The sequence below is a fragment of the Rissa tridactyla genome, chromosome Z, assembly GCF_028500815.1.
Source record: "Rissa tridactyla isolate bRisTri1 chromosome Z, bRisTri1.patW.cur.20221130, whole genome shotgun sequence".
In the NCBI taxonomy this organism is placed as follows: Eukaryota; Metazoa; Chordata; class Aves; order Charadriiformes; family Laridae; genus Rissa; species Rissa tridactyla.
Window position 1 is genome coordinate 74,934,122 of NC_071497.1, and position 25,130 is coordinate 74,959,251.

The following is a 25,130-nucleotide window of genomic DNA, read 5'->3' on the forward strand; positions in this document are numbered from 1 at the left end:
CAGGCTTTGTCAAAAGCTTGGGAGAAGCTTTGCCTTTTATCAAAGATTTTTTCCTCTTCCACTTTTCCTGCTCAATAATACTAATGCCAGTAAAGAGGAGAGAGGGACAAGTATTAGCGGATACTAATTTAATCCTTTGTCTAATATCTAATGTTGTTTGGCAATCTTGCTGGCAAAACAGACAAGAATGGAATGTGGTAAATAAAAGGTGTCGTCTTGCCCTTAAATATGGCCATTCCACATCTTGGCTAAAGCACTGGAGCAGGACGCTATGAATGGCCTGTGCATTCGTATTCATTCCTGCCTTTCCTTTTACCACTTACTGGGGTCTGGTTTTCTTAGGGTTGTGTTGAAGATGTAGCTGGATAGAGAGCCCGCTGAAAAGAATTACCAATCACTTTTTCCTGCCTGCACCCAGGCTTTCCTTCATCTTTTGGCTTTGGGTGTGAAGGATTTTGTAGCTTAAGAAGCCACTCTTAAGGTCACATGCAAAGGCCACTTGCACAGAGGTACAGAAGCAGTCATAAGCAGAGAATAAAGCACGTTTCCTACAGAAGGGCAAAGGAGTTTTCAGCTCATCTGAAACACCAGCACAAACTGGATCCCAGGAAATGTGCATTCAAGTGCTAGGACTTGTCTGTGCATTGCCAGCAGTGGTAAGATGATGCTTTTAGCAGAAAATACAGAGACTGTCAGATGGAATACGTACTGCATTTATTGAAATGTCACTGTTTAGCACACAAAAAAACTCTTAAAATCACTAAGGTGCCTCAAAACTTCTTCATAAACCAGCAGAAGAATAGGGTACTGTGTTCCCAACATTATGGATGGAAAAACCTCCCAGAACAAAGTCCCAGACCTTATCACAATTGCTTCCTGAAAGGAAGCAAAGCTAAACAGTGCCCAAGGCCAGGCAAAGCCTGCTTGGAAACCTTGTCTCTTGTTGCTCTAGGTATCAAAATAGGAAGTAAACAGCTTAGAAACAGTACTGAGAATGGTTTGGGGGAAGTACAGTTTCCTCTCCCTGCACTTGCTAAGTTTGCTTATCTTTCATGCTCTCAGCATCCCCCCTTCACTCACTGCAGCTAGAAAATGCTGCAGAAGCCTTGCAAAAAGGACCTGGAAGAATAACATTTGCACAAGAAAAATCTATGGCCAGCTCATGGCTCTGAGAAAACTTGCAACGCTCTGCCTGAGAACAAGAGCTTGGAGAGCACTGCTCTACCGGGGATAACTATGCACCACGTCCCTCAGACCCTCTCCATTCAAGTCCCAAGATCTTTGCCAAAGATAGAGCTCAAGTAGGAGGTGATCTTACACCTTTGCTGATGTAACCTGATTCTGATTTTCACCCTATTTATAAACATATGATGGCAATGACTAAAAGTCTTTGAAGTGCATTATAGGCATCACTTAATGGGAAACTATTGTATTTAGTTTTCTTTGGATTTTCATTGGATTTGGAAAAAAACAATCCCCGATCTGCCTGGTCTCTTAACTGGAGACATGATGTGCCAGAGATAGCCATAAATATGATGGTCTTTTCACCAAAGCTAGAGGTTTTATAGAATCATAGAATAGTTTGGGTTGGAAAGGACCATTAAAGGTCATCTAGTCCAACCTCCCCTGCAATGAGCAGGGACATCTTCAACTAGATCAGGTTGCTCAGAGCCTCATCCAACCTGACCTACAATGTTTGCAGGGATGGAGCATCTACCACCTCTCTGGGCAACCTGTGCCAGTGTTTCAGTACCCTCATCATAAAAAATCTCTTCTTTATATCTAGTCTAAATCTACCCTCTTTTAGTTTAAAGCCATTACCCCTTGTCCTATCGCAACAGCCCCTGCTAAAAAGTTTGTCTTCATCGTTCTTGAAAGCCCCCTTTAAGTACTGAAAGGCTGCTATAAGGTGTCCCCAGAGCCTGCCCTCATAGCAGAGGTGCTCCAGCCCTCTGATCATTTTTGTGGCCCTCCACTGGACCTGCTCCAACAGGTCCATGTCTTTCCTGTGCTGAGGGCTCCAGAGCTGGATGCAGTACTCCAGGTGGGATCTAACCAGAGCGGAGTAGAGGGGCAGAATCACCTCCCTCGCCCTGCTGGCCACGCTGCTTTTGATGCAGCCCAGGATGCGGTTGGCTTTCCTGGCTGCAAGTGCACATCGTCAGCTCGTATCCAGCGTCTCATCCACCAGTACCCACAAGTCCTTCTTTGCAGGGCTGCTCTCAATCCCTTCATCCCCCAGCCTGTATTGATCCCGGGGATTGCCCCGAGCCAGGTGCAGGACCCTGCACTTGGCCTTGTTGAACATCATGATGTTCACATGGACCCACTTCTCAAGCCTGTCCAGGTCCCTCTGGATGGCATCCCGTCCCTCAGGTGTGTCAACTGCACCACTCAGCTTGGTGTTGTCCGCAAACTTGCTGAGGGTGCACTCAATCTCACTGTCCATGTCATTGATGAAGACATTAATACTACTGGTCCCAGCATGTATCCCTGCGGGACACCACTTGTCACCGATCTCCATCTGGACATTGAGCTGTTGACCACTGCCCTCTGGATGCGACCATCCAACCAATTCCTCATCCACCAAACAGTCCACTCATTAAATCTGTGTCTCTCCAATTTAAAGGGAAGGATGTTGTGGGGTTTATGAAAGACCTACTAACAGTAGACGTACTAATGAGAAAGAATGAAGGGCTATACAAGTTGCCAAGGCATCAGCCCTACACGTGGAGGCCAAACCAGAGCTGACACCACCATGTCACTGGCCTCAGGGTCCAAGTAACCCCAGTTATTACTAGAGCATTAGGGATTTTGGGATGGGTTTTCGGTTAGGATAAGGAGCAACTACATGTTTTTTAAATGCACTGATCTGGTGAAATTCGCATTAGGTAGAGAGGTGTTTCAGCTGCAGAACTGCTAACAGCTCTCACATGATGAAAGTGCCTGATGCACAGAAGGAGTTGCCAAAAACTGAAAAAAGCAGAAATGCAATAGTTTAGCAAGGAGGAAAAGAGAATAAGGAGAAACGATAACCCAGTCAGCTTCATTCCAGTTACTAAAAAATACAAGGACAAGGACAAATAAACAATTGTCTCCAAAATAAGTAAGCAATAAATTACAGGCAACATGGAATTGTTGAGAACAAATCACATGAAACCACTCCAGTTTTCTTTATGACAATAACAGGCATTGTGGGTGGAGAGAAGCCGCAAATGTCATCTATATTGATTTACACAGAACAGTGTCAAAACCCTTGCTAGGATTTCTCAGAAGTTAACCAAAGAAACATTTTCAAGATGAATCAATGATGAAGTGGGTGCTAAACTGGTAGAAACCAGACCAGGTAGGTCTTGGCTCTTCTCTGCAAGGAAGAATCAAGGAGGACTCCCAGACAATATGCTCTAAGTAGGGACTGATTTGACATTTTCATGAGTGATTTGGCCAGTGGCATAGAAAACATCACTGTTACTAAATTGACACTGGCTTGGAGGAGCAGTGGGACAAGCTGGCTTAGAGCCCTAAAGAATTCTCATAGGTAAGAGCAACCAATCACACAAAGAAAGGGAAAAGAGGTTGCTTGTCCAGAGAAAAGGAAGAGCAGCTGAAATGTGGTAATTGCCTTCAAATGTGTGAAATGTAAATGCAAAGCGGAAGGACAGGTCCTGCTCTCCAGGCCTGCCTGCCCTCTAGAACCTGAATTCAGAGCACTAAATTTCAGCATGGGAGATGCCAGCTATGGCTTTAGGAGCAGCAGGTTAGAGGAGCATCTGTGGGCAACTGATATCACTTGGGGCTCAGAGATGGAACAAAACTCAACTCCCTCCTACCACTGTATTTCGTCTGATTTTAATTGCAATGGAATACTTCTGTAAGCTATAAAAAAAGAAGGTAAAACCTGAGGTAAATATGCAGATCTACAGACATTTGGCTTGGACTACTGCCATCTGGAGGCTGACTAGTTAAATGAGCAGTAAACATTTATTTAATTTCATTTCAAATTTTAATTCAACATCAGTTTTTCACAGTGAACCATGCAAACATTTGTGAATTACTATTCCAATACAAAAAATACCTATCTTGCAAAAAAGATGAATTTCTGGATTGCCAAGTGGCCCAGACTTTACATATGAGTAGTTTTGTGCAGTTTCACAAGGGCATTTTCACATTTTCACATCCTGACACTTTCTGCTTCCAGTATCAAGTGAGAGGATATCTAATGTTTAAAATGAAAATTAAGACACTCAGATAAACTGAGTCGATGAAACAAAACTTTTATTCTTATTTGTTGTTTCATTTTCTTCAAAATCTCCTTACTACAATCCTTCATCTGTACTAAACCCATGGAATTTTAGCCTTTTCAGTATTTTAGAAAATCTGATGGAGATTTTGCAAACATTTTCATTAGCTTTTCTTCATCCATGCACTCACAGATTTTAAGATCAAATTTAACACTGGAAACCGTTTGAGTGTTACAGCATGTTTTACACCCAAGGACTCAATGAGTAAGCAAGCAAAATCCCTTTAAAAAGAGAGAAATAGGAGCTACAACCATCATAATCTCTGGGTCTGGGAAGTATGATCACGTTCATTCATTTTTTGAGGAATTAAACTAAAACAGCTCAAACCATATAAAGAACAATTTAGGAGGGGAGAAAAATGAAAAAAAAATCAGAATACCAGGCCTTGGAGAAAGACCTGGCATATTAAACAGGCTGATGCGAATTGAATACCAAATATTAAACCCATGTTAGCAAAATGATGTATTTCCCTCACACAGACTGAATCTCTAAAGACCTGATGGAAACAAAAGCCAGTTATCTGTAAGGGGGACACGCTCACATTCGTGTCCAGATTCAGTTAGATAAGTACCCAGAGAGCACTCCTGGGAGCCGGGAGTTTTCTGACTGGCAGACATGAAAGGTGACAAATTGATTTTTGCTGGGGGGAAAGGGTGGAAAAAATCTTTGTTTTCCCTGAACATATAGCTGTCCTTCTCCGGGCATGACCATGTCCAAAGGAGGAGAAAGAAGCATCCTACAAGCAAAGAGGCCTCATAAGAAGGAGATTTAATAACGGGCACGGAGAGAAGTTTTTTCCTCCCTCTCTTTTTCTCAAAAAAGCTTCAAATGGTCTCGGTTTCATCCCACTGTAGAAAAGGAATATGTTGAAATATTTAAAAATAAAAGGGTTGCGGGACGGAAAAACAGTTTCCTGCCAAGCTTCAATTTTGAGTCCATTGAGTCAAGCCATTCTGACCTCACTGTTTAAATTTCGGATTTATTTGGCCAGCCTCTGGGCTTTTGGATGGGTATTACTTACCCTGTGCAAGCAGCGCTCTGCAAAGCCTCCCCCAAGAAGTGGCAATGGCAGTATCACGTCGGGAACCTGACTTCGAACCAGGCCAGTGCTCACTGTCAGTGGGAAGCTTGAGTGTGCATACAAGAGGTTCTTCAAAAATACTCTTTTCTTACAGTCTAAGCCCATGGTGAATACTGTCCTCTCCTCCCTAGGCTCCGTAGTCACCCTGTTGGAGCATATCTTACACAGGTCTATTTGCAGTTCTTTTATAAGGGAGGTTCTTAAAGAAATATAATTATTGCTGTGAAAGTCACAAGTCTTGTGCTGGGAATCCATGCATCATTTCAGTATTTCAGCCGAATAACAATTTTCACCGTGCTTTTCTGATAATAAAGTAACTTTTACTACAGAATGGAAATTGCCCTGGGGCAAACTAAAAACCGTTATATTTGTATCATGTGAAGTGTTTTGTGATGTGGCAAAATATATATATACTTTTTTTAAAAGGAGAGAAAAAACTCTTTTAGTTCATGTTTGGAAGTTTGGATTAAGTGCCAAGCTTTGATTGAAGGGAGAGCTTAATTTGAACACCTGAACCAACAACGGATATTTCAAAATCCATCCATACATATTGCATTGCTTTTATTTGAAAGTTCAGAAAATAATGGTGGTAAGAATTTAAGTAGCATGTTAAATCTTCAGCCAGTCTTTCCACTCAATATATTTGTTAAAATAATGTGCTGAAGCAGCAGGAATTTATTATTGGGCTTTTTTCACACAAGACACACCTTGAATTTTTCCATTCTAAATCTTTTAACAGATGCATAGAGTGGTAAAGTTCTTCACAGAAAAAGCTTCATATATGGTGTGAGTTCAGACAGTAACATAATGCAGTTATGAAATATCAGCTATTGGACAATATCTTAATTAGTTTCAGATTTTCACACTAACATTTTTAGGTGTTTTTGACATCAACAATCCTATAAAGTGAAACCTGCAACAGGACATAGGACTATGGAGAATAGTCAGTCATCACTAGCATATATTTGGAGTAAGTTTCTGGTTTAAGTATCCCTTTTACAAATTCAAAATAATGGTATACTAAGGATTTGGCTTACACCATTTTCAGCTGTAGCTGACCTTGGATTTACTGACAAACTGACAGAAGTGGTGTGTGAGACACGGAAATCTCCATTACTGTGTCACAAGAAGTAGCTAAAAATGACAATTTTGTCTGTACAGACGGAGTCAGATGACACTATAGAGAGCCTGCACACCCGATGCCTCACCAGGATACACAGCATCTTTAGGTTTGGAAACGTGCATACAAAATGCCAGAGCAAAAGTACAGGAACCAAACTTTCATTCTGCAGACGCTCACATACCCTGGGTGCTGTGCCAGGTGGCACCGGCATAGCTTACGGCTTTGGATGCCACCCGTGGTGTAACATGGCTGACACAGGAGCTGTAGAAATGGATTAGATCAGGTTTCCTCCCCTCCCTGTTTGCTGCAGCACCGCACGTTGGCTTCTTGTTCATGGGCCCCTTGCCTGCACTGACGCTAAAAGTCTGCTCTGCCGCCTTCTTTACAGAGACAAACCTGTCCTGAAGACCATCCACATCAACTTTGGCCTAAAGAAAACATTATGTTACACTAAGACACAGCTAAGCTGTCATGACATTACATGAAAATTGAAAAACGTAAATTTTCCTGATTTTTTAGCATGAGAATTAGTTCTCTACATACTTATTTATAATCCTGCCTTTCTTCCAGAAGCATCCTATCATTCATTCTTGGACAAAGCACATACGGTAATATGCCACTAACTCAGCACCTACACGGATCAGCTTCACAGACCAAAACTGGAAAAGGCAGACTCCTGCGAAGCTTGTAAGATTCCAGTAATCAATCATGGCTTTTAAGATATACCTGATGGCTTTTTTTCCATCTCATAAGTAAGGGGTATAAAAGAATATGCAAGCTGTTCATAAAGATACTGAAGCAGAAGTCATTGCACACTGAGATCAAAGAGCTGTTGAATAAGTAAAGCTAAAAGTAACCCACAATCTTATAACCAGGTTTGATTTTCAGAGCCTATTGTATTGCATCTAGTTAGCTGGGCTTCCTACGGTAAGTCACAGCATTTTATCAAATTTCCAACACAGCCCATTGGGTGGTGAAAGAACTGCTGGTTAAAAACTGACATAAATAAATTAAATTTCCGTAGTGTTTTGCATCATACTGAAAGAGTTATTTTTGTAGAAAGAATAGAAAGAATCTTTTGATAAGGAAATAAGCTACACAGGCAGCAAAAAATATGTGAATATCACTAGTTATGTCACTGTGTGCTTCTGGAAGAAAATTGCATCTTTTTTTTTCCAGCAGGCTACACATTGCTGGGCAGAATACACTGCCCGTAGGCAAACTAGAAACATTCCTGACAGTTCAGGGCACAGTTTGCCATTTCATTTAACTCACTATTTGGAAAAGAAAAAACAAAGTGTGAGAAATGCAGAACAATGCCTGCACTCAAACAAGATTAACCTTGCTCATTTTTGTGTTTTAACCTTGTCAAAGAATCTCTACTTGAGCAATTAAAGTTTTGTTAAGGCCTCCCAGCTCTAAGAGTTGATTAGTAGATGACTTGAACAACTCCTGGAGTATTCTGTAACAAGAATAATTAGGCAGTGAGCTCAGCCTGTGTGAAAACAAAAGAAAACTGTTGCTGCATTACTGCTGTTAAAAATCTCCAAGATGTAAAACTTGTGGAAAGTTTCATCGATCACATGAATTTAAGTAACCATTTGAAATAGAAGATCTGGCTACAAAGATTTAGTAGCACTGGGGGAGAAGATTATGCTTTTATAGGCTGCGCAGTGAAGAATTGAACTCTCATCAACCATGGGAAGACAGCATAGTCTAGACTGCAGGCACATCCAAAACGACTGGAAACATGTAAATGTGATAAATGTTTAATATGGTTTAGCATCTTAGAAAACCAATGGAAGGACAAATACAAGAGATGCTTGTTAAATCATTGGGTGATACTGGAGGAGAAAATCTGTGGCAGAAAAATTGTTGTCTTCAACACGTACTCAAGCTGCTTGAATAGAAGTGATGCCTTTTTATTGCAGTTAGATTTAAATATCAATTTGCTTTGTCTGCGAAGAAGAAGTAGGCCTGCAAATATATGTTTTACTATCATTAAAATGTGTGCACTGCCCCAAAGCATGGCAGGTAGGTCGCAAGAATAGGTAGTCTGAAAAAGGATCAGGATGTCTCTCAGAGTGCACAGCTACTTGATTTAATGATCTGGGCAGATTAAATGCCTAAAATATGAGCATTTTCTGGCAGAGCAAACACAGTCAAAAAGGTTGATTTTTATAGCCAGTTTGTGCTAACGCCTGCCACAGATCAGCCTTTAACCACTGTGCAAGACTTGCCTGGGAATCAGTAGCGGCTGCACTTACATTGTCCCCACTGAACTGCTGCCCCTTTCTCAGAAGCTACACAAATTTGACCTTTTCTTAAAATTGCTCCCAAGCGAGAAGCCCACATCCTAGTTTCAAAAAAACATGACTTGCTTCTTAGGAATGTAAATCGCCATGCATCCTGATCCTTGAGAAACATGGGTCAGCCCGAGGAGTGGGAGAATGATCCTCCTTGTTCTGCACCACCCGAGGGCCGGGGGCTGGGTGACCTCCACCTCCACCAGCAGAAAGCGCCCGGCCAAAGGAGCGGGGTGGCCGAGGAGGGCAGGTCATTTTGAACTGAATGCATCTCATTTAGGCGTAGTAGTGAGGGCATGCCCTCCACCAGTGCTGCTGGGGGGGTGGGATGCTGACACTACTGATGCGGCAGTTCAGGGCCTTTCAAAAGAGAGTGTTCCAGGGCTCCCCTAAGGGCTTTTTTTGCTCCTTTATTTCATACATAGGCACCATGTATGCAAAGGCCTGGCTTGATGGAAATTCCTGGGGGAGGCAGCAACATTGCACAACAGGGGAAGCAGAGCCTCTCCTGCAATAGTTTTAAAAGGTTTTATCTAAGGTTTTAACCCCCTGATGGGAACAGATTATTACAGCACCAAGAGAAATACCACATCACAGAAGCAGGGTAACTAGCAGCGTGATATGTATCAGGAAAGGATGGCGTTGTGCTGAATCCACAGCAACTGCCCCCGTGGGTCTGTCTCAAACCGATTGTTGGGCAAGTGCTGCCTTGGGAGGGCTCGGGGAAGTCAGATGTGTTCTCATCACCTTGCAAGCAGCGTTAGGGAAGATCCCGCGGAGATCTGATTCCCTGAGACAGACATTAGAAATGTGAAGATGCATAAGGAGAACCTGCTGACAAAGCAATTCACAAGCACTTGATTTCCTGCTGTTCTCCCTACCACAATCTTGCCTTTTCTTCTCTAGGTAGAAACCTCCAGTTCCCTTCAGTCCTGGCCTACTTTCCTGCATCTAGATGCAAAGTCTTTGCTGGTGGTGTGGGGGACAGATACAGAGGCAAATCAGGCAGTATTTCCTAATCTTCTCACCAGGCACAGACGTCCTATATTACTGTGAGATCTTTAAAGCGAAATCTATGCTAGGACAGCATATCTGGGGACAAGAGAGTATTTCACAGAGTTGTTGAGAACCACATAATGTTCAAATTGCCAACCCAAAATCTGAAAGTTCATAACCAGTAAAAATTACGTTAAATTAAATAATTGTCACTGGACAAGTTGAAGGAAAACATAAGCAATGGGGACTGCCAAATGACTTATTTACTTTTACTAGATACCACTTACTGAATCTAACAAAGCCAGTAAAACATGGACTGCATCATGCAGCCTAACAAAAGGAACCAAGTGAATAACGAGTTGAAAAAATATTTGTTTATGTGGAACTGTACTATCCATATTTTGGCAATAAGTACCAGTCAGCAATATCAGAGTGCCTTCCACAGTGACAGTAAATAGTAATCTGTTGCTTAGAACACAAAATTTAAATCAGGTGTTTATGAATCAACTTACTTAGACTAATCATAAAGTAAATTACCATTACTACTAAGATGCTTAATTCCAGAAGTAAATGTGATTATGAAATTTTGCCAAAGGGCTATACAACATTTCAAGTAAAATTCAATTCCTTTACAGCAAACTAAGATGCAACTTCATATTCACATCTCTCAGACTAAAGAAAAGACTCAAATGTATAATTAGATATGATGGTAATTGCTTAAAATCTCAACATTACACCACATTAAACAAGTAAGAATAGCTTTTAGTGCTCCTTCAAGGAAATTCTGTTCCAGTGCTAACACTAGGATTAAAAAGATAATGTCTTATAATAATTACTGCTCAGGGCTGTGGAGCATTACCATTTATTGGTGTAGCAGAATACTTTTACATTATAAAAATTGGATTAAAACGACTCCATCCAAAGACATCAGTACAATCACATTAGAAAATATGACAGACAGTTTTGCTCACACTGGATTTGCTACACACAAACTGGTTTTGTTGGACAAAGGTTGGAATTTTACTTTTTTCTGAATTCTGAAAAGCTTATTTTTTTCCCCGTCGAGACCATATATGTATTTCTTCTGAAACTCAGCGGATTCCTTGTGGAATCTGAAGCAAGAAGTGTTGATTTCTCTGGCGCTGAGCCAGCTGGGTGGCCTCCATCCACACACCAGCTCTCTGAGCGGTCCACGGGGGGCTGGTCAGAAAAAGAGTAGAGAAGCTCTTGGAGAAGGAGAGGTTCCTTGTCACTCTGATCTTCAAAAAATCTGATTTTTCTCAGAATTATTGACAGGTTAAAGAACTCTCTGGAAAACCACAGTCTTTAGCTGGGGAGTTCGTTCCCTGCTCCATAGCTTGCCTGAGAAGAAACTTCGGTACTAGTTGATGTCTGACTACTCAAGCCAAGCTCAAGCTTTTACCATGTCCCATTTCTCAGATTCCAGCTTTTTTTTGAAATCCAAAGGGTAACAAAATGGATCATGAGAGAGAAACTGCCATTGTAGCTGCTACCCAGAAGCAGACATCTTGTCCTTACATTTGAATTCTGTCTTCCCTTCATACGGAGGAAGACTGTAATCCTCTTTTGTTAAACAAGCTTCATATTCATTTTTAAGTGTCATAACCATAATTAATCCTTACATAGACTAAAATTCTGCTTGAAAGGTCTAACAGCCTGGAAAATTTTGAACATATGATGAAAATGAGTATGGTTTCTGACTAGCAGCATCTTCTGTGGTTACTTCTCTCATGACGGAAAAGACATATTTTGTTTCATTTTTTTTGCATTACTAGCTGAACAAGAACTCCCAAGCAGAAAAAAAATATCACATAGAGGCAATAGCTGTAAAATAAGTTAACTATGTATTCATTTGGAGTTTTGAGTGTTCTTGCAATAAATAACTGCAATTTGCATTTTTCACTCTGAAGAAGTTTCTGTTTCTGAATGAGAACAATCTCTTTCTGTGTGCATGGCTGATTAAAAATCTGATTTTCTTCAGGAAATCTCCTATATATGTATTTGCTTCTTTCAAGTCCTTAGGAAACATTATGAACAATAAACATGGCACCAAAGTTGCTGATTTCTAAGGAAAAATTCTCAAATACTAAGCTTCAGTATTTCAGCAATAACAATACATTCCTGATTGCAGCCTTCCTAAGAGAGTCATAAATATTTTTTGTCAGTGTGCAGCTCTACCATTTGCAACACAACGCAACATTCATGGTAGTATCAAAAGTTCAAATTGTAATACCCTGCCAGGAAGCTTTAAAGCTGCTCTTGCACTGCACTAAGGTATCTGTTTGGTATCAAACGTAAGATCAATAGTTTCCCTGTTGACTCCTATTTACTGACTTGATTTTCTGGATGACACAACAGAAGACACAATTTACAGAACATAATTGTAGTCATAGAAAAGAAAGCGGAAACAAATGTCAGTGATGTTTGTTTGTTTCTTCAAAATATTTTATGGTCAAAGCAAGCAAGGACATTGCTGCACGCACAAGAACCAGATCGGCAGGGAGAGGATGCAGCCACAACACAGAAGACCAGCAAGGAGATTGTAGCTTTAACTCCCAGTGCTCTGCGTATGCCTGCACAGCTATAACTAGCTGACAAAAAGCAGCATGTGATCCTGGCAGAAATGTTTTGTAGGTTGTGTTCCACATTTAATTTAAAACTAAAGAAAAATATGCCTACAACATTTATGCATGTGATGCTACAGCAATATTCGTGAGTTGGCTTCTACATGCAATATCAGGTTCCTTCATAAACACAGAACCCTCTTCTTCGTATATAGCCCTAAAATACTACAAGGCTGATACACTAACTAATTCCCATCGGTTGTAAATCACGGTATGAAATATGCCATAAAACTTACTAAGTCGTAGGTACCACTCCTCCCTTCAAATCAAATACAAGTTAGGCCTGAAATTGAGTTTAAATCTTTGATTTTGCCTTTCTTTTACTGTTCCTAGTGTTATTGTTTTCTAAACAAGGAATTTCAAAGAAAACGGTAAAGTATGTTGTGAAAGAAGATCAGAAATGTGCAATCAAGCGTGACAACTGCAATGGAATAATTTTAATGAAAATCATGCTTTTGTATCATTGTTTCTCAGAGGACAAACTGAAAGGACATAAAATTAATCCTCTTTGCCAAAATTAAGCAATGAAACTTCCTAGGGGAATCTTTGGTGGAAGAATATCCAAGCAGAAAAGTGGAGTGTATTTGGGGTTCTCTAACTGTATGAGAAGCTGTCACACAAAGTTTTATGAGCCTTTTTTGAAATGTTATAATAAGTCTTTGTTAAGTGTATTGGAGATAATCTGAACTCTTGAAAGTGATTTCTAAGCACCGCCAATATCAGTGTCCTCCATGCTAGCATGAGTATTGTAGAAACACAGCAGATGCTTTTTCCCTTTTTATACATAAAATGATCACTCTTCACATACAAATGGGACTGTGGCTCTCTTCAGCACTGTGTATATTTTTTTCGGCATCTAATACAATGCCGAATACTTTCTCTTCATGGAAAGACTGACCTCTACATTATGAAAGAAAAGTGTAGAAGCTCTTACAGCTTGTACAGTTGGATACTTAGCAAAGTTTCTCCACTCTTGGTGGAACAAATAGGAATTCCTGCAGCTCTTACAGCTCCCTCCTCCCACGTTTGTTTGTTATCTCCAGATAATTCAGTCCTTGACAAGATGTGAAACAGATTAAAATCCCCCCCTCTCAGTTTGTGGTGTCTCGGAAGGCTACAAGTTCACAAGTTCATTTTTCCTCAATGTTAAAAATATGCCAGAAGAAAAAAAACAAATGTAAAGAGATTACAAAGCTTTCTGACACCTTTCAGGTCAAAAACAAACAAAAATAAAAACAAAGAGAGCACAGACATGTTCATTATTGAGATTGAGGCTTCTCAGTCTGCCAAACCGGTGTCTATTTAAAGGTCTTCTACACCTTGTTTCTATGTTCTTCCCTGGTTGACCTTCCCCAGGACATGGCTAGAGAGGAAAAAAATAGTCAAGTGCAAGGAAAAGACCCTTTAATTAGCCATTGCCCTCTGCAAACGGGGTCACCAAAGCGATGAGCTTACTCAGCATCCACCAGTAAAATCTTTTGGTAAGAAGTCAAGCCATAACCACACACCAGGCTCCCTCCACCCTTCTGTGATTTTCTAGCCCCAACCACACCTCTCCCACAGGGACAGCAACCTCCGGGAGTGCTATGCCAGCAGGGTCAACCCCGAGTCACCCTCCAGCCTTGCAGCTCCCTAGGACAGCCTTGGCATTGGGTACAGGGAAAGATAATAGACAAGGAGGGAAGTTCACAGCGGCCATATCTATCCTGGGGAGTGATCTGGCAAAGTGAAGGAGCTGGGGCTGAGGATTCAACATTTGCACTACACACCCATCACGGTGCCTTTATTTAGGACTAGCTCTGGTCTGGTCACAGGGACCAAATGACCACTTGTACCTGCAGCTCACCTGAGTCTCTTGCAGCTTAGTATCACCTAAAAGGAGCCCAGTTCATACACCCCAAGACTGCTCCATGATGCAAACCAAAGCGCATTGAACAGGGACAAACAGGAAATTTTCTTCAAAAGCACTCTCCTGCTCCATATGTCATGCCTAGAGATCAGGGTCAACCTCTTCCAATAAGTACATCCACTGTCCTGGGGCAGCCGTTCCCGGAAAGCTCTTTCACCTTCTAAACTGTGTCCAAATCCACACAAGTACCAGTAATACAGCTGGGGGAGACTGACTGACCCCAAGGTACCTCATTAACTGTTTTCTGTTTCTCATGGACTTTGCTTCTCTCATCCCACTGGGAAATCAAAGCCCAAAATCCGTTATGCAGAAAAATATTTCCAATCCATTTTTCTCTATGCAGGGGGGAGAGGCGGGTCAGCATTGGTCAGGGAGCTTTACTGTTTATTGTGGTATTTCCTCCACTTAGTGTTGAGCATTTTCTATGTGAAGGGGAGAGGAAAGCAGCACTTCTCTTCAATTGTGAAGCCAGCATCTTACAGCAAGCAGCAGATGCTCTCAGTACATCTCTTTTGGGCTTCTCAATGTCAAAAATAAAGTCATGGCAATGATTCACACCACTTTCGCACTTCCGTCTTTCATTTTAGTCATTTCATTAGGTATCGGCATTGTGTACTCTTGGTGACCACTATCTGCAGGCACAGTCGGATGAGAGCAAGACCCTGCGATGCCACAGCAGGTCCAGAGGGGAAGGAAGGGCCAGGACCTGCAGCGTTACACAATTACACTTTTTATGTACCCACAGTGCCCAAAACACATCATCCTTTAAAAGAGGGTGACTTTCTAGGGGGAAGGTAAACAAAGGTCTGGTCTTTAAAGGAAGCTAATTCGCTTCACAAACATTTTCAGGCCTTAAAAGAAGACCGCCCTGCAGCCTTTGGGCAGAAGTCTGACTACTGCAAAACGGCAAAACAGTAAAAATGCATTTCACTGAAAGTAAACAAAACCACAAACCTGAGCATTCAAAATAAATTTTGAGAGCATAAAATAAACCTTTGCCAACAATCAGACGTCTATGTCAATGACAGTCTTGGGCTGCTGTTATTTTAAAGAGAAAGTTTTCACAACATGCAGTGATATAATCCAAACACTGCAATAAGCTTTGCTTTAATTAGGAACTCTGACCCTCTCCATCCTGAAGGAAAAAAAAGAAGGTCGTGTTATGCCTGAACAGAGGAGAGAAGCAGAGGAAGAGATCCTGGCCCAGGGAGTTTGTTCTTTTTTAGCATGGGATGTGCAGACTTTACGGATAACCCCCCTTTCCTTCTGAAATACCTCAGGGTTTTGAATGGAAATGCCCTTCTTCCCCCCAGGGACAGTCCTGATACCATTTCCTTATGCATGATGTTTCAGTGTGATTCTAGAAATGGCCCAGCTGCCTGCAGTATGCTTCTCTAGGAGTTACTCCCCCTCAGGAGCAACACATCTGCCATAACCGTCCATCTTGAAAAACATTTAAGCCCTGTTCCTGCACTCATGCCTTCTTTCCCTACTTTTTCATCCAGGTGCTGCGCGATGTGTCTGGAGCTGCACTGATGTTCCCCAACAGACTGACCCTCTGCAGATGACATGAAAGAGCTCCAAGGTGAAAACAGGGCACAACTTTAATTTTCTTAGAGTGGGAAATGTGAAATTCACTGTGACTCATACTGCTTCTTTGGCATCAAATCCAGCTGTTACAAACTGCTCTGGAGCAAATGACCAAAATGTTGGCAAAAGCAGTCTCTGCACCCAGTGGACGATTACCCATGGAGCTATAGCCGGTACCCTTTGTATTCCTATTCCTTTCCCAAGCCGTTCTGCCCCAGCATTGGCCTGAGAAACATGTTTACCTATTCCTCTTCACTCCCAAGGAAATCCAGGGTGGCTGTGATTATCTCCACACAACCATTTCAAGTTCAAAGTGAGGAAAGGTACAACAGCAAAGCACATTCCACCATACATTCCTGTTAGAGCTTAAAACAGTTGCTTAGAAATATTACTAAATGCTGTTATTCAATCTGCATGTACTGTAGAAAAAAAAGCAAAAAAGACAATGAATGATCCACTTCCCATCTCCGCAGGTCCTTATCCACTACTATTGGATCAGGCCAACATCTCTACAGTGGGCTCACATGATTCCCTTCTGTCTGGTTCCTCAGAGTTGGGTTCAGTCTATCTGCTTTCCTCCATTGCCCCACAGCAAGGTTTTCTTGTCTATTGTACAAAAACCTGAGAAATACACATTTGCACAACATAGGCAGAAAAAAACCCACAGGATGCCTCACTGCAAGGTTTCACTAATGACTTTTCCACCAATCGTGCTGTCCAGCCATTTTGCATCTTGTGGTTTCATCCATGGGAGCTGAGAGTAGGTCCAGATCTCCAAAATTTGTTCTGGTATTTTAGTGCCCGTGCCCAGACACGCCTAAGACTTTCCTCATTACAGCTCCAGCCTTTGTGGTTCTGGTCACCCCACCTCCAGCAAATACACATGTCCTACACCATACAGACCCTGGGACAACCAAGGCCAATGCATAGCCTTTTTTCCTCCATGCTCTTCCTTTTAGCCCTTTGATGAGGCTTAAGGAGATGGAGGGAAAGGCAAGCTTCTCAGTGGAGGTGATGGATTACTGCTCAGGTGGGGGGAAGTTTCATTTTGTTGCATTTTTTTAACGTGATCGGTACTGGTGGCAACTGAAAGAAGGACCAAGAAGCAAAATGCCATTTGAACAAAATATAAATGGCTTATCTACCAAAAAGAGTCAGTATTTCATGGAGCTGTTGGAATGGCACAGCAAAGCCGAAGTGTAAGTTAAACATCTGTGGGGTCTTTCTCAGGCTGGTCACTCTTTAAAGCAATAAACAAAGATTTGGTCAAAACCCAAAAAATAACTTCACAAAGTTTTGTCACCACATTTTTAAAATGGGGCAATTTCTGATCAGACAATGGCAGACCCTGCCTTTCTTCCAACCCAGTATATATTAAAAAAAAAAGAAAACCATAATGAGAGGCAAAGATTTTTAACTAATAAAGTCTATATGCACTTTATCCCTTTTCTTCTCTGAGAGACGTCACAGTGATTTTATGATGCTGCTAAGGGGAACTTTTGGCTTGTATTGGTTTGGAAACAGAAATTCTTTGCATATCATAGTCATTAACTAGCCTAGCTAAGAATTACTCAATGTTAACCCTGACCTCCATGGATTGGAAACATTTATCCCTTGATACTAAGAGCTTTTTCATTCAATAACCAAAAATGTTATTTTTCACCCTGGACCACACTTTAAAAAAAAAAACAACACAAACATGTTTTCCAAACCAGGCTCAATGCAAAAACGAACATTTACCCTAAAAGCAATTTGTTTAAACTGATGCAACATCACTTCTCATAATATATTTGGATCTATTTCAGCAATTGTTGGACAAAAACAGCGAGTCTTGGAGCTCAGAGTGCCTAAGGGCTGCTGTGGCAAGTTCGCGCCATCCCATTGCTGTGCTCAGAGCGCGTTGTGTCATTGGTATGAGGTACAGCTGCGACGTTGGAGGGCTGAGCACACAGAATCGAGCTTGGCTACAGTCCTTGCTGCCCCCATCACGACACAGATGTGCACCCTTTTCCGCTTGTAGTAAATGCTTGAGCCACCGCCAGCAGCAGGGAGTTCCCCTCTTCAAGGGGACTGGTTCACAGTGTCTCTCTGGTCTAGTTAAGAGAACAAGCGAGGAGTCCAGACTTTAAGTATCTCCGTGTAAGAGATTAACACCACAAGAGCTTGGTTTGCAGAAACAGAAGTTTCAAACAGCAATCCTAAGTAACGAGTCAAGGTACAGGATGAGGGAAGAGCTGCTACTCGCGTCTTTCCATAAAATGCTTATTCATATCCTCATGCAAAACTGCCCGGACCATGTCTCTTGGGTATTTTAAAATGAACATTTTTTTTCTCCACCAACTGAAAGTGATAAAAGTTTCCTATGATTTAAATATGTAATAAGAGCATGACACACAGGATTTCTGGTAAGAAGCTGTGTTTTGCTTTCCAGCTCAAACCACAAGATCTCATTCTGAGCTGAGGACGTCACTGGGTGGCAGGTGTCATCAACCAGGGCTGATAGGACAAGAGGCCATGGGGTTCCTCCCGAAGGAGGCACGTCAGCACTCACTCCTGGGGCTGCAGCCATGGGCAAGGCTGTAGAAGTGTTCTGGCTTGGTCTGTTGAGCCAAGGGTTTGAGCTTATTTCTAGCGAGGATTAAGAAAGGATTTTAGTCTAGATTAGAAGATATTTTTAGCCTAGATGGGAGGGCTTCTTGGCCTTCTGGGGAAGAATGGTTGAGTCAGGGGACAGGCCAGGGGGAAGGAAGCTGGTCTGTGCTAAACTGCAGAGACATACAGGGGAATGCTTCTGAGCCAGAAGGGGAATGAGTTGTGTTAGGAGGGAAGAGTGAGGGTGAAGGACAGAGCAAGCTGGTGAGGGGGAAGTGCTCACACGTGCAGCAAGAGGAAGGACAACAAACAAGCATGTGGAAATGCTGCCTTCTCTTTGGATTTCACACCCTGGCTTATGTAGCTCCCTCCTGAGGTGAGGTAGCCACAGCAAATAGAACATACGGCGTATATCCCACTCCAGAGATATTTTAGCTTCCCCGGCTGAGACAAACAGCTTACTCTGGTATTTTTCCCTTTATTTTGACATTGTTTGCTAGCTCAGAACTGATCATGAACTTGGAGAAACTTTGCCTGGAAACCACAGGGGAAAGCAAAGAGAGTCTTGACAAGGGATGGCACAGTTGCAAAGCCTCTTCCCCGAGCTCCCCGAGCAGAGCTGCATCCCTCCGGATGCAAGGCCCGCGCTGCGGAGAGCGGAGCAGTGACCTTTCTTCTGCAGCCTGGAACAGATGAGTTGGGGCTTGTTCACAGAGGGTTTGGGGGCACAAGGGAGGAAGGATATTTCAGTCTGTTGATCACCGCCAAGAAAATCTTTCAATAAATGAGAAATCGTTATTTGTCTGGTATTGGACCAGATTGCATTCAGATTCTTCCTCTGTTGGAGCTCGGTTGTATTTTATTTCACTTGTGTAACAATCCTGGCCCTATCGCTGAGGGGTGGGTTTGCATTTTGGATGCAAAGAAGTGCGTTTTGGATGCCCGACAAGTGGTAGGATGGGACCCCTCAGCACTTCCCCATGCAGGGCATGCAGCTTGCACCACAGGGCTTTTTTCAAGGAGGTGGAGTTGTAGGAGAGGGAAAATGTTACATTTTTCACAGTACTTAACACACTATGACTCAAAGACCATTGCGGTCTAATTGTGGCTTCACTGAGCCCATAATTAATTTCTTGTCCCTTTCTCTGAAAGCCACGTGTGGGCGACACCATTTTGCACGCAGCAGATGACTCTGCGACACAGCTCATACTCGTGCTATGGCTGGAATTGCTCAAGTTGGAATAAAATAGATCCCAAAAGCAAAAGCAAGCATTTGGGTTTTGGGGGTTGTTTTGGGTTTTGTTTTTTTATCCCTTGGGATTACTCCATGTGAGTCTTTTCTGCTGCTGTCCCATAGTTAAGAAAAATAATCCCCACAGTCCCTGAAGCTGCTGCAAAGATCTGTAGACAGAAACTGACTCTTTAAGGCAGCTGTTAGGGCCCTGAGGGCACCAGTAATCCTTACAGACCCTGACCAACCTCCCACAGGACCTCCCTGACACCCACAGCCCCCTGCGAGGAGTCAGGGGATGGAGATGATGGAGGCCATTTCCCTAATATCATCCGGCTTAGGAGGACCAAGAAGCAGGAGCTGCCCTGTTGGCACACAGGAAACAGGCAGCATATGCATGACAGAGCAAAGGGTGGCCTGGGGCCACGTCACCCATGAGACACAGCTGATAGGTAAGGTGCCCAGACAGCACCTGAACTTACTTCCCGGGTTCTTCGTGGACCTCTATAACTGGCTCCTGCCAGTAGCTCCCTACAGAAAACATACGCAGAGGATGAGAGTGGGAACCAGAGAGAAAGCAGCTGAAAGAAATTGCAGAAGAGATTTGAAGGGAATGTAAAACCACAGAAAACTGTGGTTTTCTGATGGTCGTAAACCCAACATATAACAGAAATCCTCGCTTTGCTTCTCACTCCAGTAACTGATCTTATTGTCAAAGAGGTAGTTTGTTAAACACTCAGGTCACGGACAGGGTCATGATCTGGCCAATAGTCTGACCCTGGGAAAGCTCAGATTCAGGTCTGAAGCTTCTAAAGATTAAAATGGTGCCTGGATGGAAGACAGTGTTAAAAAAAAATCACCATCAACCCACTCCACACAGACTCATGATTGTGACTGTACCTACCTCAGTGAACCAATGAGAGAGAATTTAGCATGGCTGGAAGGGTCACCCGTTCAGTTTGTGAGCTATTTCTGTTGCACTGTTATTGATGTAGTAAAATCTAAGTAGAGATGTAAAAAGAAAAGTGGGTAGCAACAACTAAAAACAGATGTAAAGATGTGAAAAGAAGAGAGGGGTGCAGTTCCTCCCTCAGGCAGTTGGAAAAAAACAAATTCTTGTCCTTATAGCACCACAGGGAAAAAAAAAACCACCAACACTTTTTGCAACGGCATTGTATCTTTTTAAATCTTTACAATGTTTTTAGAAGACACCTGTGGTCCAGAGAGCACTGAAATTACTCAGCAAGGACTGGAAACATGGATCTGTCAGTGGCTGTATCACCAGGTCGCTTGGGATCCTTCTTAGTCCGGCTGAATCTTCTGAGTAAGATTTATCTTCTTCATTTTCCAATCCAAAGCCACAGCGTTTAGCAAAAACAGTATCTGTGCAAGCCAAGCTGAAAGCCTTTGCATCCAAGCGCTGCTGGGAGTGAAGGCGAAGGGTGATGGTGCGGCCAGCGGTGCCATCTAGCTGCTGCGCTGCCTCCGAGGTGATGCTCGCCGTGGTGGTGGGCCCCTCAGCCTGCACGGGCCTTCCTAAAACAACTCCTGGTTATTATTCCTTCCGCTGGAAAACAGGTTTGTTTTCACTCGAGGCATGAGATAAAAGGCTGGAGTTTCTGCACCAGTTGTATTTTATTATACTTTCAATCCATTCTTGTTTTATTCATCCTGCCTCCCTCCTTTCTTCAGATTTTCATCAGTTCTGATTTTAGTCAGATGCTGCTGTGATTGCCTCTAATTGTCTTTCCACCAGTACTGGAAATATTCCCCTCACTCTTCTAACTACCTGCACACCATCATCCAACTTTCCCCTCCCTTTGACCTTCTTGGTAATAAATAAATACAACTATTCATTTCACAAAACAGACATGGGCTCCTGTGTGGCAGTTTCCAGCACCTTTAGAAAAATAAACGACTTATGGCCATTCCTCAGGCAATCCTGGTAGCCCTTGATTTCATCAAAAGCACAACTGTACCCATTGCCTTTGTCTCCTCTCTGATGTCCCAAGAAGCTGACAATAAGGAAAGCATTATTCATCCAAATTTTTATATTTCTCTGCCACTCTTCAAAAAGAATACATGAAATAACGTTGGCAATAAGCAAGCCTTTTAATGCAGATGAGGACTGTTACTCATGAAGGTTTCAGCAGTCCTAAAGACGATTTCATTTTGAAAACTTTCACCTCCCAGCAGACTCCATAAGCCACAGAAGACGTCCTGGACGCTCCCATCACCCAAGGATCCAGGCTTTAAAGCCATCCAACACCTGTGCAAACAGAGCTAGTATTACACAGGCAGTGTGCCCTGCCATAACATCCATCGTGCTGGGCTTTGGGCAAAGGACACACATCATTCCAAGGGGATCCAATGCAGCGGTGTTCAGTGATGACGGTGTACCTACATGGTGAAAAACTAACATGAGGTGACCTCAGATATGTTCTCACAGTGGCAGCAGAGGATGCCCGGGTTTCGGCCATGGTTCATTTTTCCTGCGATGCTCTGGGCTGGCGATGGTCTGACCATGGGAGCAGATACTGCATTCTGATTCATACGTGGCAGATGTGAAATATCTGTACCTCAGTTGGAGCTCATTAGCCACTCATGATTCCTCTGCCTTTTCCAGGAATTGGTCTAAGCCTGTAGAATATGGCCCATGCATCTGCCACGGTGTGTGAAATGCAGCCAAAAAGCCTGGGGCTGTGGCTGGTAGTCAGGAAAGGATCCACTGGGAGGGGGCTGGTGGGTTATCCCTGGAAAACCACATGCTGAACATCATCAGCATCCGGCTGCTCTAATTTTGCCTGGGGGATGCCAGCATCTATGGATTCACCTCTCACAAACATAACAAGAGAGAAGTGGTGGTGTGATAAAAGAAGGAAATGGATGGCTGAGATAATGATAATGACAGACCAAATCAAATAAGTTGGAAACCTGGACAATGCAGGATAAGCTGTTGCTAAGACATTTGTCAGAAAACTGAAAACCACTTTTATTTTAAGAGGATGAACGCACACAAATGCAGACAAGCAAAACTCAGAAAGGAGCTCTGTAAATTGTGCAGTCTGAAAGCCCTCTGTGCTAGGAAACACCTCTACATTACAAAGTATTCACCTTAACCCATTTCTTCAGTACTGATCCCAGAAATTTGCTTCTGGCTAGAGTGCAAACCCCTGGAAGCCGTTCGGCCCTGCCGTGAACGTGCCTCACTGCTTTGTTTGCAGGGCGGGCGATGGAGCAAGGTGCTGGGCTGTGACTGGAGGCAGGCTCGGCGGCCTTTCACATCACAGTGAAAGCGTGATCCCTTGCATTGTAAGACCCTATTTTCAAGCCCTTACAATGTTGCCAAACTATAACCATTTGGAATGAAATTTTCCATGCCAGGTATCTGCCTCAGGCAGAAGTTTTTGGAAAATGTCCACAAACTCAGCTGTTTCCAATAATGAGGGTAAGGAAAAATTCATTGTTTTGTCCAAGTTAAAAAGCAATTGTGACCTTTTCTTTGAAAAGCTCTGGCACCCCTCTTCCTTGGAGCAAGAACTTGTTAGGGGGTTGCCTTTCATCAGAGATATCCCTTTTGCCCTCCTGAAAATCTGCCCAAATTTGGCTACGTTATATGCCCTTGGAAAGATGGATTTGCACATGCTCAGTGGATAACTAAGATATTCCTTTCGCTTTAGTAGTTGAAGCCCTGAAGTTTTCATCCTCCCTGAGCAGGTTTCAACCTCAGGTCAAGCAAGACTTCCTTTGCAGTTTCAGCTGCAGACTTCCACAGTCTGTGACAGGGCCAGGCACCTGAAAGGACAGCCAGGAGTCCGTCTCTTTTGTGCTCTCAGTGATATTCCTTGGGGTTAAACAACATGGAGGAGAAAAATTCATGGATTCAAATGCAGGAAGGACAAGAGCCAGACATGTGGGTGGCGATGAGGGAGGGGAAGACTCAGGAATCCTCCTGACAAGAAAAGCAGAAGGACAAGACCGGGGATGGCACATGCATGTGGAATAGCAGTTTGGGGTGGAAGGCAGGGCAGTGGTGGGAGGCAGAGGGATGTGGTGGATATGAAGGACAATTGACATGAAGGAAGAGGGGAGAGGAAGAGGCTGGAGAAGTCTTTTCTCACATTTTTTCTCACCCGAGAACATCGTTCCCTGGAACAAGCCGCCGAGCCCAGGGTCAGCATTTTTGCCTGCCACATCTAATGGGTGAAATGCAGAGCCTTGGCCCAAGACACCAAAATGAATATGTATCCTTTGCATTAATCTTCACAGCTATTGAGTAAAAAGGTACTAATTTCCTTCACCTCTGAATGATGTTATAAAAATGAATGAAAGGGCAGTTATATCTGAGAGCTCGGCTATAAAGACTGAGCGCCATGGTGAAAAAAGCACATTAGAAAATGGATAACTCTTGATTTAGGGCAGAGCTTGAATAGTGAGACATAATAAAAAAGGTATTTTATAGCAGAGGACAGAGTTGAAATTCCACAACTAACTCCAATTCCAGCATTTCCTTATCTGTTTGCTGTTAAGGTGTCGAAGTCAGGTGTTATGCTTGCAACATTATCTTTTTTTTATTGTCTTATTTTCTTGGCATCGTCCATAGGCACTGAGTGCATGTGCCAGCTTGTGCTTCAAAACGCAGGACAGCAATACGCATGGATAGCGATACAAGTTGGGAACTGGTGTTGGGACTGGTTACATGGAGATGGAAAAAATTGGGGCAAAAGTTGTTCAGAAAGGTAAGCAAGACTAGACCATATCTTCTAGAACACTGATTTGGACTGAAGAAAAGAGCTGATTACTCTGGAAGAGGAGGTGGCCCCGGGAAACTCCTTCTCTTTATAGCATTTTCTTCAAACATTTTTTTCAGGAATACTAGAAAGGTACATAAAAGAAGCACATCTATCAACATACCATTAGATTTAAATTCACATTATGGGAGCCCACATTTCCACCAGAAGATTTCTAGGCTCCTGCAAATCAAAAAATATTGAAAAATCTGACTAACATTTTTGGAAAAGAAGTTTTGACCCATTGGCCTGTGTGTGCTGACACAGGGAAGCATTACAGACCTCAACAGATATTTGCCTGAAGTTCTTTGTACTGTATTTGCTAAACGCATATGGCTCTGCCATGGGCACCCACACTGTTTCCTAGGACAGGGACTGGGGATTCTAAGGACAACATCATGCTTCAAACTTGTGGAGACTGGGCTAATGGCAAGAACTTGTTAACTGATAGCAGAGTTAATGTTTGATACTAAAGACACAATTTTACAACAAAGGGAAAACCTGGTGTTTCAGCATTGCAGCAGTCACGTGAAAGGGACTTTCTCATTGTTTTACTGCTCATGGGA